General features: G+C 43.9%; 1 protein-coding gene across 9 annotated transcripts in view; it reads right to left on the reverse strand.

Moving 5' to 3' along the window:
- supt20 (SPT20 homolog, SAGA complex component) overlaps window positions 1–4,716 on the reverse strand; it is a 94,110-nt gene extending 89,394 nt beyond the window's left edge. For 8 of the 9 annotated variants that reach the window (XM_069891694.1, XM_069891695.1, XM_069891700.1 and 5 more), the window contains exon 1: window positions 4,544–4,716. The gene's annotated coding sequence lies outside the window, so the exon portion shown is untranslated. Of the gene's footprint in view, window positions 1–4,521 lie in introns of all 9 variants that reach the window. The other variant, XM_069891693.1, reaches the window with a different exon arrangement.
- Between the last annotated feature and the right edge of the window lie 8,048 nt (window positions 4,717–12,764).

A 12,764-nucleotide genomic window follows, 5' to 3' on the forward strand; every position in this document is an offset into this window, starting at 1 on the left:
CAAGGTGACACGACAAGACGGAGAGGAGAAATGTGACGGTTCAATCCCCGAGAAGACACCGGTAAGTGACGACTTACGATTGTGGTGTGGGGATTGGGTAACAGGTGTAACGGGATACACCTGTTAGGATAAAAAAACCTAACGTAATAGATCAGGTATAGAGCTTTTGTCGTGGCGTGAGGATCCTGTCGTGGGACTCTAGGATAGACCCCAGGGAAACCTCGGCGGTAACCGAAGGAGGGACAGCACCTCCGACGAAGTGCCGAGAAGAGAGGGGTCGACCCCAGGGAAACCTCAGTGGTAACCGAAGGAGGGACAGTACCTCCGACGAGGCGTCTGAGAAGAAGGGAGTAGGGTCCAGAATGAGAGGGTCCTCAGCAACGATAAACGGATCTAGGTGGGAAAATGGGAGGATCAAAATCTAAGGGCTCGTCTGAAAATTCAGGACAATTCCTGGGAGTTCCCCTTGACAGCCCTTTGGGGAGAATGTTTGAAAATTGGGATAGTAAAAGATATCGAGACAAAAACAAGAAAAAGATGGTTCAATATTGTCTCCTTTGGTCGAAACAACCTATTAAAGGTTCCTCGGTCTGGTGGCCGAAATTTGGATCTGATGAGGATTGGGTTAGACAAGCATTAAACATATATGTAAATTCGAGACCAAAGGTGAATCAAGAAGAGTCAGCATATGCATTTTGTTGGGTTCCCTGGCCAGGATCCTTAACAAAATGTTTTAAATTGAGGGTAGCGGGAGAAAAGAAGTGGGAACCTCTGGACAACCTTCCCCCTCCTTATATTCCCCCGGTGCCTACTGCGCCCGAGGAAAGCTCATTACCGGAGGGGAAAGGTGATGAATCTGATTGCCCCGAAAGGGGCCGGGAAAAAAAGAATGAATTAAGGGAGTCGGACCCTAAACTTCCACCGGTAAACCGACCCTGGACAAGATCCCAGACTGGTCCAGGACCATCAAAGTTTTCAATAAGCCTAAATCCCCTGAGGGAAGTTCCTATGGGAGGACCGGGAGGGGGAACGGGATATGTGAATGTTCCCCTAACTAGTACAGAGGTGCGGGGATTTAAGAAAGAAATGAAAAAGTTATTGGAAGATCCTATAGGACTGGCCGAACAGCTCGACCAATTCCTGGGACCAAACACATATACGTGGGAAGAGATGCAGGCAATAATGGGAACATTATTCTCACCCCAGGAGAGGCAGATGATTCGACGGGCTGCCCTCCTCATGTGGGAATATGAACAACCTGGGGACCCCAGACCCCATGAACAAAAATATCCCTTAAATGAACCCAGGTGGGACAAACGAACACCCGAGGGATTGGCAAGTATGAGACAATATAGAGAGTGGACAATTAAAGAGATACGGGAGGCTGTGCCAAAGGGTCACAATTTCACCAAGGCATTTGGGAACCACCAGGGGAAAGACGAGTCCCCTACTGATTTTTTGGAGAGGGTGAGAAAGAATGTCCAACAGTATGCGGGCGTGGACCCTAGTACACCAATGGGTGAACAGCTTATTCGAATTGAATTTGTTTCCAAATCATGGCAGGACATTAGAAAGAAACTAGAAAAGGAGGAGGACTGGAGCGAAAAACCCCTAAGCGACCTGTTAAAAAAGGCGCAAAAAGTATATGTGCAGAGAGAAGAAGAAGATCAAAAGAGGGCGACAAAGGTTATGGTACAGACTATCCGACAGATGAATGCCGAATCCAGAGGGGAAAGAAAACAAAACCTTCCTCTAAACAATCCAAGATATCCAAGAGAGGGAAGACCCCGGAGGTTCGTTAAGTGCTATTACTGCAATGAGGAAGGACACTTTAAGAGGGAATGCCCCCGATACAAGAGGGAATTGCGTGCCCTCGAACTTATGGAAGAAGATTAGGGGGGTCAGGGGTTCCAAATGTTAGGGACCAAGTATAAGAGGGAACCCCTGGTAAAACTAAAAATTGGTCCCAAGGGAGAAGAGGTGGTGTTTATGGTGGACTCAGGAGCGGAACGAAGTAGTGTAATAACTGTGCCAATCGGGACTGAACCTGTAAAAAGTAATTTGAAAATTTCTGGGATAGAAGGGGCTCCCAGAATGGTATCAATAATTCCCCAAGTAACAGTGAAACTGGAAGAAAGAGAAGGGGTACAAGACCTCTTGTTGTTACCGTCGGCTGGATTTAACCTCCTAGGAAGGGACTTACAGGCTCTCCTATGTTTGGGTGCTCTCCCTGTGGACGGAGAAGTGCGAGTCCACCTCTGTGCTCTAAAGGAAGAGGATGAACGGCAGATTGACGAGAGAGTCTGGTATAAGGAGGGAAATCGAGGAGGTCTGGACATCCCACCTTTACATGTCACATTAATACCAGGTCATCAGTCGGTAAGGAAACGTCAGTATCTTATTTCTTTGGAAGGGAGAAAAGGGCTACAGCCGGTAATTGAGACTCTAATACGAGACGGACTATTAGAAGAATGCATGTCACCTTATAACACCCCTATACTCCCAGTGAAAAAGTCAGATGGATCCTATCGCCTAGTTCAGGATCTAAGAAGTTTGAATGCTATTGTTCAGACCCACCACCCAGTGGTGCCTAATCCCTATACTATTATGAGTCGGATTCCCCCAGACCATGAGTGGTTTAGTGTTATCGACTTGAAGGATGCCTTCTGGACGTGTCCATTAGAAGAGGAAAGTAGAGATATGTTCGCGTTTGAATGGGAAAATCCATGGACAGGTAGACGGAGACAGCTTCGGTGGACTGTATTGCCCCAAGGGTTCACTGAATCTCCGAACCTGTTTGGACAAATGCTAGAACAAATCCTGGCGGACTATCCACAATCTGATGATTCCCAACTAATGCAGTATGTGGACGATTTACTATTATCAGGACCCAAGGAACAAGAAATGAGGGGAGATACAATTAGACTCTTGAATTATCTGGGGAAAAAGGGTCTACGGGTGTCCAGGAACAAGTTACAGTTCGTTGAGAGAACTGTGGTATATCTGGGACACCAGATAAGTAAAGGACAGAAACGGATTACCCCTGAACGGATTGCGGGAATCACTAGAATGCCGTTACCCCGTAATAAGAAGGAAATAATATGGGTCATTATATACAGATTCCTAATACCACTCCTTTCCCTCTTAACGGTTGGAAGGGTGACTCAGGCCCACCATGCCCTGATGGACTCTGGTTTTGCATACACACATTTTAAAGAGAGAAAGGGGTGGATTGTTATATATAGAGAATTTAGGTTAAAATGGTTTAAGTTAAAATGTGATGTTTAATCATAAAAAGGGAAGCCAGAACGGACAGGGAGCTTACTAGCAGCCAAGGACAAAAGGTTCAGCTGGATATGTTTTTTTAAACATATCTTTCCATGGTCATAGTGAGAGACATGCAGGAGACAAAAGATTGATAAGAAGGGTGAGAAACAGAATTTAGTGTATGTAGAGTTCGCAGCGTACGTAACGAACGTGATAATTAAAAATGCAGTTGTACTTAGAATGCTTTTGCAATACTAACCAATTAAAACAGTATTAATAAGTAGGGGAAGGGCAAACAACAAGGGTATAAAAATCAATGCACTGTATGTATCGGGGCTTAACTGGTGAGAAGCCAGTTGAGTCCAACTCTGCAGACTTGTAAATAAAGCTTGTCGTGTCATCAGTTTTAAAGAGACTCATGTGTGAGAAGTTTTATTTCTGACATCCGGCTCCGAGAATCCCCCGTTGCACCTGAAAGCAGCAGTGGGACTACGGCCACAGTCCGGTGTTTGCTCAGACGCGGCTCTCCTTCAGCCGGCACATTCAGGTGACAGAAAGGCGTCTTCCCCGCGGCCACCTGAACGTCCCAGCTGCACTCCCCCCACCGCGTCCGCCGGCACATTATCTGCGTCTGAGCACCTGAAAGTGGCTGGAGACTACCACCAGGAATAGGGTATAGGGTGAATAGTTAGAAGACACTTGTAAACAGTGGAATTGGATCAGGGTGGGATTGCCTGTAAATTCAATGATTATTCTGCTTGGCTTTTGGATACCTACATGGAATATTATGCTGAATATTATATGCAAGGTGGAACATAATAGTTATTGTTACTGTTGGGAACCAGGTTAGATGCAATGGCATCTGATTTCCAGCTCATCTCGCACCTCATTTTGATTGAGCCATGTCCAGATTTCTGAGTGGCCAACACAGAGAGCGCGTCAGCATCTGCCCGCTGCGTCCTCCATGCCACTAGGGGGCGATACAGACACAAACACACCCCCCCCCCAAGCCCCTTCCTCCCTCCCTCCTCCTCCTCCCTCCCTCCTCCTCCCTCCCTCCTCCTCCTCCCTCCTCCTCCTCCCTCCCTCCTCCTCTCAGACCAGACCGGCCACCGGACAAGGGAAGGCTTCGACCGCCTCCTTCGGACAGGTCCCCGTCGTTCTATTCTCATGAAAAGGTCCTGGCGCCCAGTTAATGAAGGGACAACGAGCGTTGCTCCAACCGCCGCACCACCCCCCCCGGTCCCAACGCACACGGTACGAAAAGCTGACTTGCCGGTTCCCGTGCCATCTTCCACTATTGACGGGGTGTTTTGAGTTGTCAATGCCTTGCCGCGATGAATTTTTTTTTAAATGCACATAAATATTTCGCTCCGAAGCTGTTGCTCGATGGATTCAACCGCCAGCCTCCGAGGCGGCCATTTTGCGCCGGTGGGACCGCACTTCCGGTGAGGAGCCAGGAGGTGGAGCCCTGCGGCCGGGAGGCATTCGTGCAGGGGCTGCAGATGGAGGAAGGCCATGACAAGGGCCGAGGAGCAGAAAAGCTTCCAGCTTCACTTAAAAAAATAGATCTGAACTGTTAAACACAGCATGACATCGGAGAACCTTTGTGGTCTGAAAAAGGGACGAATTGGTCAAGTTGCCCCATCTAATGTCACCTAGTTCACCTCTTCAAGGGTGTATTCAAATGCATAAATGGAGTACTTTTATATACATATATATATATCTTTTTCTTTGGCTTGGCTTCGCGGACGAAGATTTATGGAGGGGGTAAAAAAAGTCCACGTCAGCTGCAGGCTCGTTTGTGGCTGACAAGTCCGATGCGGGACAGGCAGACACGATTGCAGCGGTTGCAAGGGAAAATTGGTTGGTTGGGGTTGGGTGTTGGGTTTTTCCTCCTTTGCCTTTTGTCAGTGAGGTGGGCTCTGCGGTCTTCTTCAAAGGAGGTTGTTGCCCGCCAAACTGTGAGGCGCCAAGATGCACGGTTTGAGGCGTTATCAGCCCACTGGCGGTGGTCAATGTGGCAGGCACCAAGAGATTTCTTTAGGCAGTCCTTGTACCTTTTCTTTGGTGCACCTCTGTCACGGTGGCCAGTGGAGAGCTCGCCATATAATACGATCTTGGGAAGGCGATGGTCCTCCATTCTGGAGACGTGACCCATCCAGCGCAGCTGGATCTTCATAAGCGTGGACTCGATGCTGTCGACCTCTGCCATCTCGAGTACTTCGACATTAGGGGTGTAAGCGCTCCAATGGATGTTGAGGATGGAGCGGAGACAACGCTGGTGGAAGCGTTCTAGGAGCCGTAGGTGGTGCCGGTAGAGGACTCATGATTCGGAGCCGAACAGGAGTGTGGGTATGACAACGGCTCTGTATACGCTTATCTTTGTGAGGTTTTTCAGTTGGTTGTTTTTCCAGACTCTTTTGTGTAGTCTTCCAAAGGCGCTATTTGCCTTGGCGAGTCTGTTGTCTATCTCATTGTCGATCCTTGCATCTGATGAAATGGTGCAGCCGAGATAGGTAAACTGGTTGACCGTTTTGAGTTTTGTGTGCCCGATGGAGATGTGGGGGGGCTGGTAGTCATGGTGGGGAGCTGGCTGATGGAGGACCTCAGTTTTCTTCAGGCTGACTTCCAGGCCAAACATTTTGGCAGTTTCCGCAAAGCAGGACGTCAAGCGCTGAAGAGCTGGCTCTGAATGGGCAACTATATATATATATATATATATATATATATATAAAAGAGTATATCATATCCAACCCTGAAATTATTTTTTCCGGTGGGTGAGGCAGAATTATCACTTCGTTGCAGTGACCAAAGGAAACAGACAACATGTACATGCAAATAAGTAAATAAATGTAAACAACAGTGCCGAGAGAGAGAAAAATCAACAAAACACAAGAGTTCTTAAATTAGTCGCTGATCGAGTTTGTTGTTGAAGAGTCTGATGGTGGAGTTCCTGAACCTGATGGTGCGAGTCTTGTGGTACCTATACTTCTTTCCTGATGGTAGCAGTGAGAACAGAACGTGTGCTGAGTGGTGTGGATCGTTGACGATTCGGCTGCTGTCCAATGGCAGTGTTTGCAGGAGATGTTCTTGAGGGTGGGGGATGGTTTTTACCTCTGATGTCCTCGGCTGTCCATTAACTTTTGCAGGGCTTTACGCTTGGCCATTGACGTCCCCATACCTGACCGTGATGCAGCCAGTCAGCACACTTTCTGCCACACAACTGTAGAGATTTGTCAGGGTTTCCGATGTCATGCCAAACCTCTGCAAACTCCTGAGGAAGCAGAGGCACTGATGTGCTTTCTTCATGATGCCATTAGTGTGTTGAAAAGATCCTCCAAGATAGTGTGACAGAATATAGATATGTTTTTGGGAGATAAATTGGGGCAGGTTTTTTTAATGTAGTTCACTAACAAACACTTTAAAACAGATCTTATATAAAATACTGGAGCTCTGCTCATGCTAGACATGTCAGGGCCTCAGAGCCTTTGCAAAAGCTTTGGAGAGTGCCCAAGAGACTTCACTAATGGATTGTTGTTTACTACAAACAGGCAACAGATGAAAGAACTTGTCGAAGACGCATTCTGTCTGGAGTAGAACTCGGTGTTCTAGGAGGGTCATGTGGTTTTGCAAGCAGAGAGAGTAAAACAGGTTTTCTCTGTGAGAGAGAGACAGACAGACAGCAGTAGCTAGGACTGGAACAGGACAAGCTGGCAAGTTTGAGGAATACCCCATTTGGAAGACAGGTTGTGAGCGCTTAGCCTGGTCAAAGCCCCTGTGGTTCATGAGAAGACTGGCTGTCTAATGTTTTACTTGGAATAAGAGAAACAAAAAGGAACTCTGGTGACCTGAAAGAAAGAGGTTATCACCTGGAGAACCCTGAGGGGGCAAGTTTCGTTGGCAAGACACTGAAATGGTTGATTAAAAAGGAATCAGTTGTGGGTGTCCAGTGTACAACAATTCTCTCTCTGAAAACCGATAAGAACTTTCCTGAACGGTAACCATTTACCTTTTAAGCAACAAAGCCTGGTGAACTTCATAAATGTTAAATTGTGTGCACAGTATAAGAATTACCTGCAACCAGTAAACTTGAAAGAATGAGAAGTGAGATTGGACTGTGAATCAAAGAACCTTTATGAACTTACACACACATTACATACACGTGCATTTAGAATTAGAAGGGGGTTAAGTTAGGTTAGTTAAGTCAATAGTGATAAGTTAAAGCATGATTCTGTTTTCATGTTTAAAAATAATTAAAAGCAACTTTTGTTTAAGTAACCATTTGTCTTGGTGAATATCTATTGCTGCTGGGTTTTGAGGTCCTCTGGGCTCATAACAATAGTACCTTCCATGAACTGACTCACCCTCTCCACCTTTAACAATAAAGGGATACCAATCCTTTTGTTCTTGGTTAATTTTTCAGGCTCCAGTCGCAACAACTCTCATGTCTAAAGTGAAAGACACTTCAACGACGAAGGGGAATATCTAGAGAGTTTCATGGTATGTTGCCAGCTACAATTTAAGAGTGGTTCCCAACATCTGAAAGCTATGTTTTTTTCATAGAAGTTGTGACTTATGTTCTTCCTGCATAAGTTGTTTATTTTCATTTCTCCAACTAATTACCAAGAGATAAAAGGAGGAATATAAGAACTAAGGTTACAATTTTTGTTTCTTTTTGAAAATCGGTTCCATTAAAGTCAATGTATTTTGCATTAAACATAGTATTAGAAATTGTTTTTCCAAATATTAATAATAATGAGTTTATTGTCATACACAATGGCATTCTTGCTGTAGCCAAACAGCAAGTTTTTACAAGAAAACTAATAGTATACATTGAATTACCCCAGGAAAGAAGGAGATAATAAGTATAAAAGATGGATAGATAATAATTATTCACATTTTGAGTTAGTGCAAGAAAAATACAATTGGTTTTAATTGTGCAGACTGATCGTTTTGTGGAGATGGAATAGTTTATGGTTAGCTTGGTACAGGAAGGTTTCAAATGCCTGATTGGTTGTAATCAGAATTATAGGAGTCCATTATGATATTGGCTGCATTCTTGTGTGGCGGGCCCAGAGGACCCCAAAACCCAGCAGCCATAGAAATTCAGCAAGACAAATGGTCACTTAAACAAAAGTTACTTTTAATTTTCTTGAAACATAAAAACAGGATCAAATTTTGACATTACTATTAACCCCCTTCTAACTCTAAGTGCACATGTATGTAATGTGTGTATAAGTTCAGAAAAGTTCTTTGATTCACAGTCCAATCTCACTTCTCATTCCTCCAAGTTCACCAGTATCAGGCAATTCTTATACTGCACACAGAATTTAACATTTATGAATTTTAACCAGGTTTTGGTGCTTGAAAGGTAAATGGTTACTGCTGGTTCCACTTAGGAAGGTTTTTTTTGGTTTTCAGAGAGAGATTTGTTGCTCGTTGGACACATACAACTGATACCTTCCGATCAGCCACTTCAGTATCTTGCTGAAGAAACTTGCCCCATCAGGGTTTTCCAGATGATGACCTCTTTCTTTCATGTCACCACAGAGTTCCTTTTCTGTTTCCCTTATCTCAGGCAAATCATTTATACAGCTAGCCATCTCCTCTTGTATGGACCATAAGGGCTTTGAATCACAACCCGTCTTCAAAATGGGGTTTCAAAACCAGCTTCCAAAAGCCACTGCAGAAAACCAACAGTCTCTCTCTCTCTTTGTCACACTAGAGAAAAACTTGTTTGACTTTCTCTGCTTGCAAATCCACATGGCCTTCCTAGAACAGCAAAATGCATTCAGACAGACTGCGGCACCAGACCCAATCTTCTGAGTCCATTCATCTGTTGCTTTCCAAAACAATAATCCATTACTCCACACATGTCCGATTAACACCTACTTGTGAAGTCCTTTAGCAGAGCAATTTCCATTGTCTTTACAAAGGCACTGGGAGCCTGGACTGTCTGGCTTGGGCCAAGCTCTTGCATTTTAAATGAAATCTGTTTTGAAATGTTCGTATTGTTTGTGACGTACATTAAAAAACCCACAATTTATCTCCTTTAAAACATATCTTCATACAATATAAAATATAACATAATCTGTCACATTTGTGACAGCACTTTACATGGACAAACATCTTCAATAGATGGGAAGTTGGAGCCTGTGATGGATTTAACTATGTTTACTACTTCTGTAATCTAATGCATTTCTGGGCACTTCGATTACTAAAGCAGGCCATGATGCAACCAGTCAATATAATTTCAACAGTTCACCTGTAGAGTTTCAATAGAGTATTTGACAACATGCCAAATCTTAAACAAAATTGGAAAGTGGAGACAATGGTGTGATTCCTTCATGGTTGTTTCCATGTGTTAGATGTGAGACTGATGATCAGTCTCTTGTAACTGAGCGAATCATCCCAGAATTTTATATATATATATTTAAAATAAATCTTTGTGTATATATGTGATTATGTGTTGTGTATTGTGTGTTTATGTCTGTGCACTGTGGTGTGGAGAAACACTGTTTTGTCTGGTTGAATATGTACAGTCAGATGATAATAAACTCATACTTGAATTTGGCTCCAGAAAACGTCCTCCAATATGTAGACTCCTGGGAATTTGAAGATTCTAACCCTCTCCACTTCTGTCCCCTCAATGAGGATAGGTGTGTACTCCCCTTGGCCTTCCCTTCATAAGATCCACAATGAGCTTCTTGGTCTTGTTGATATTGAGAGCAAAATTATTCTTCTAGCACCACCCAAACAGCTTCTCCATCTCCAATCTATATTCCTTCTTGCTTTAATAATTTAAAATGGAAGAATCACCATAGTCGGTGAAACAAAAGGATTTGAACTCAATAATTTCTGTACTCATTAAATACCATGACCTTATGCTCAGAAAATGTTGTGGTGTCCTTAATAACTATCATCCATAGCCATAAACTATTCTGTCACCACAAAAAGATCTGTCTACACAATTAAAACAATTGTATTTTTCTTGCACTGACTCGAACTGTGAATAATTATTATCTATCCATCTTTTATATTTATCATCTATGGTTGAAGAGGTGATACCAGATCTACTTTATGCATGCTTAATTTATTTTAAGAGACTTTTCAGTGTTGTAGCTAATGAATAGATAAATATTGGCAAATGTAACTGCTTTTTGCTTTCTTCTGTAAAATTCAATTTAAATCTAGGATGCTCTTGGTTCTTTTCAGCACAATTTTCCTTAACTATCTTCCCTTGCCTTATAATGGAGGAATGATCATCAGAAATGAGTTTATTAATAAGTAGTAATTTAGTTCTGAAATTATTAGTTAAGAAAATGCTGAAATCTAGTATAAAGAAAATGGTAACAAGGCATTTAGAAAATCACAATAGAACCCAATGAAAGAGAAATAATGTTTGTTAGATTTTTTTTGCCTAGTAACTATCAGATTAGATAAAGGGGAACCAGGGAGTGGAAATTTTTGGATTATCAGCAAGTAATAACACATCGAACAGGAGCCAAGTCATAAAATACAATAGCAAAACTTAGATCATCCACTTTTCTAGAAAAGAAAAACAGAATGTTTTTAAAAACAACTAATTTAGTGGAAGCTTTGCATAGAAGGATATAGATATTTTATTGAGTAGTTTATGTTTACGGTTTGAATAATACTTTCTTCTTCTTTGGCTTGGCTTCGCGGACGAAGATTTATGGAGGGGTAAATGTGCACGTCAGCTGCAGGCTCGTTTGTGGCTGACAAGTCCGATGAGGGACAGGCAGACACGGTTGCAGGGGAAAATTGGTTGGTTGGGGTTGGGTGTTGGGTTTTTCCTCCTTTGTCTTTTGTCAGTGAGGTGGGCTCTGCGGTCTTCTTCAAAGGAGGTTGCTGCACGCCGAACTGTGAGGCGCCAAGATGCACGGTTTGAGGCGATATCAGCCCACTGGCGGTGGTCAATGTGGCAGACACCAAGAGATTTCTTTAGGTAGTCCTTGTACCTCTTCTTTGGTGCACCTCTGTCACGGTGGCCAGTGGAGAGCTCGCCATATAACACGATCTTGGGAAGGCGATGGTCCTCCTATTTATTTACTATTTATCTATGTAATCCTCTTCGTGAGCCAGGGGGCGTCCACACGGGCTGCTGCCTTTCTCAAGTCTGAGAAGTCCTCGTCCGTAAGATGCAGCCGAATGTCCTCTGGCATTTGCTCCAGGAATATTTGGCAGAAGAGAAAACAACGCTTGTGGTCTTCCGCCAGGGCCACCATCTCGTCCATCACCGCCAAAGGACTACAGTCCCCATCCAGGTGTAGGAGCCTGGAAGCCCGTTGCTGGGGGAGTGATCCCAAAAGTTCCCAGCAGCAGATTTTTAAGGGTGGTGAACTTGCCCACAGCCGGGGTGTGATGGATGATGTCGTCTACCCTCATCCCCTTATCTTGGTCCAGAGTGCTCATGACGTAGTAAAACATTGTGGCGTCTGTGGAGATGTTGCGGAGTTGAAACTGTGCTTCTGCCTGCCTGAACCACATTCTCGGTTGGTGGATCCAAAAGGGGAGAAACTTGATGGAGACAGCGTTAAGCTCTGCCGAATCCATGTTGTTCAGGAGTCCAGAAATACGTCTGGGTTTGTTGGGGTCACCACTGTGGCGGTGTGAGCAGTGAGAGACACAGCCACCACATTGAGGGTCGCTAACAATTGTTTTTATTCCAATTCAGCACGCCCCTATAAGGGCAGCATGAGCTCAGTCACCTGGTGCATTGTGACATCATAATCGCTGCCCAGGGTGCGCGCTGGAAGGGATACTGGAGTCAGAGAGAAACCTCGGATGACGCCATTTACCCATGGCTGCCCCGCCACGTGGCAATACAAGTGGGGCGGTTTCGCCATGAGGATGAGCGCCGCCACAGAGGGTTCAATATAACAAATAATAGGGTACAAGTAGCTATTTGCAATGTTCTACTGTTTATATCTTGAGGCTCAACTTTTGATTATAAAATTTGATTGGAGCTCAAATTTAACCTCTGCTATTATGTGTGCTTTTTCTCACATTCATAGAAGACATTTATTCTGCATTCTGTTGGACTTGAGCATGAATGCATTTTTTAAATGTAAGAAGTTCTGTACACTTCATTTAATACATGTTAAATATAACCATATAATCAAATACAGCACAGAACAGGCCAGTTTGGCCCTACTAGTCCATGCCGGAAAAATCCCTACCCTCCTAATCCCACTGACCAGCACCTGGTCCATACCCCTCCAATCCTCTCCCCTCCATGTAAATATAACCATATATGGTTCTATGTTGTACCTATCTTTGCTGTGGCTAATGAAACAACCCACAATGAACTTGACAATGTATCTAATTCTTGTTTTTGTTCTGTTTCAATCCCATGTTGTTCATGATCTACAAGTACTAAATGGGACAATGGTAATTATTGTTCATATCCACCTTTAAGGCACAGATAACCTCACATGTGATGATGATCCATCCATATTGACCACAGTTTT

This window comes from Narcine bancroftii, chromosome 7 (assembly GCF_036971445.1).
Source record: "Narcine bancroftii isolate sNarBan1 chromosome 7, sNarBan1.hap1, whole genome shotgun sequence".
Taxonomy (NCBI): domain Eukaryota; kingdom Metazoa; phylum Chordata; class Chondrichthyes; order Torpediniformes; family Narcinidae; genus Narcine; species Narcine bancroftii.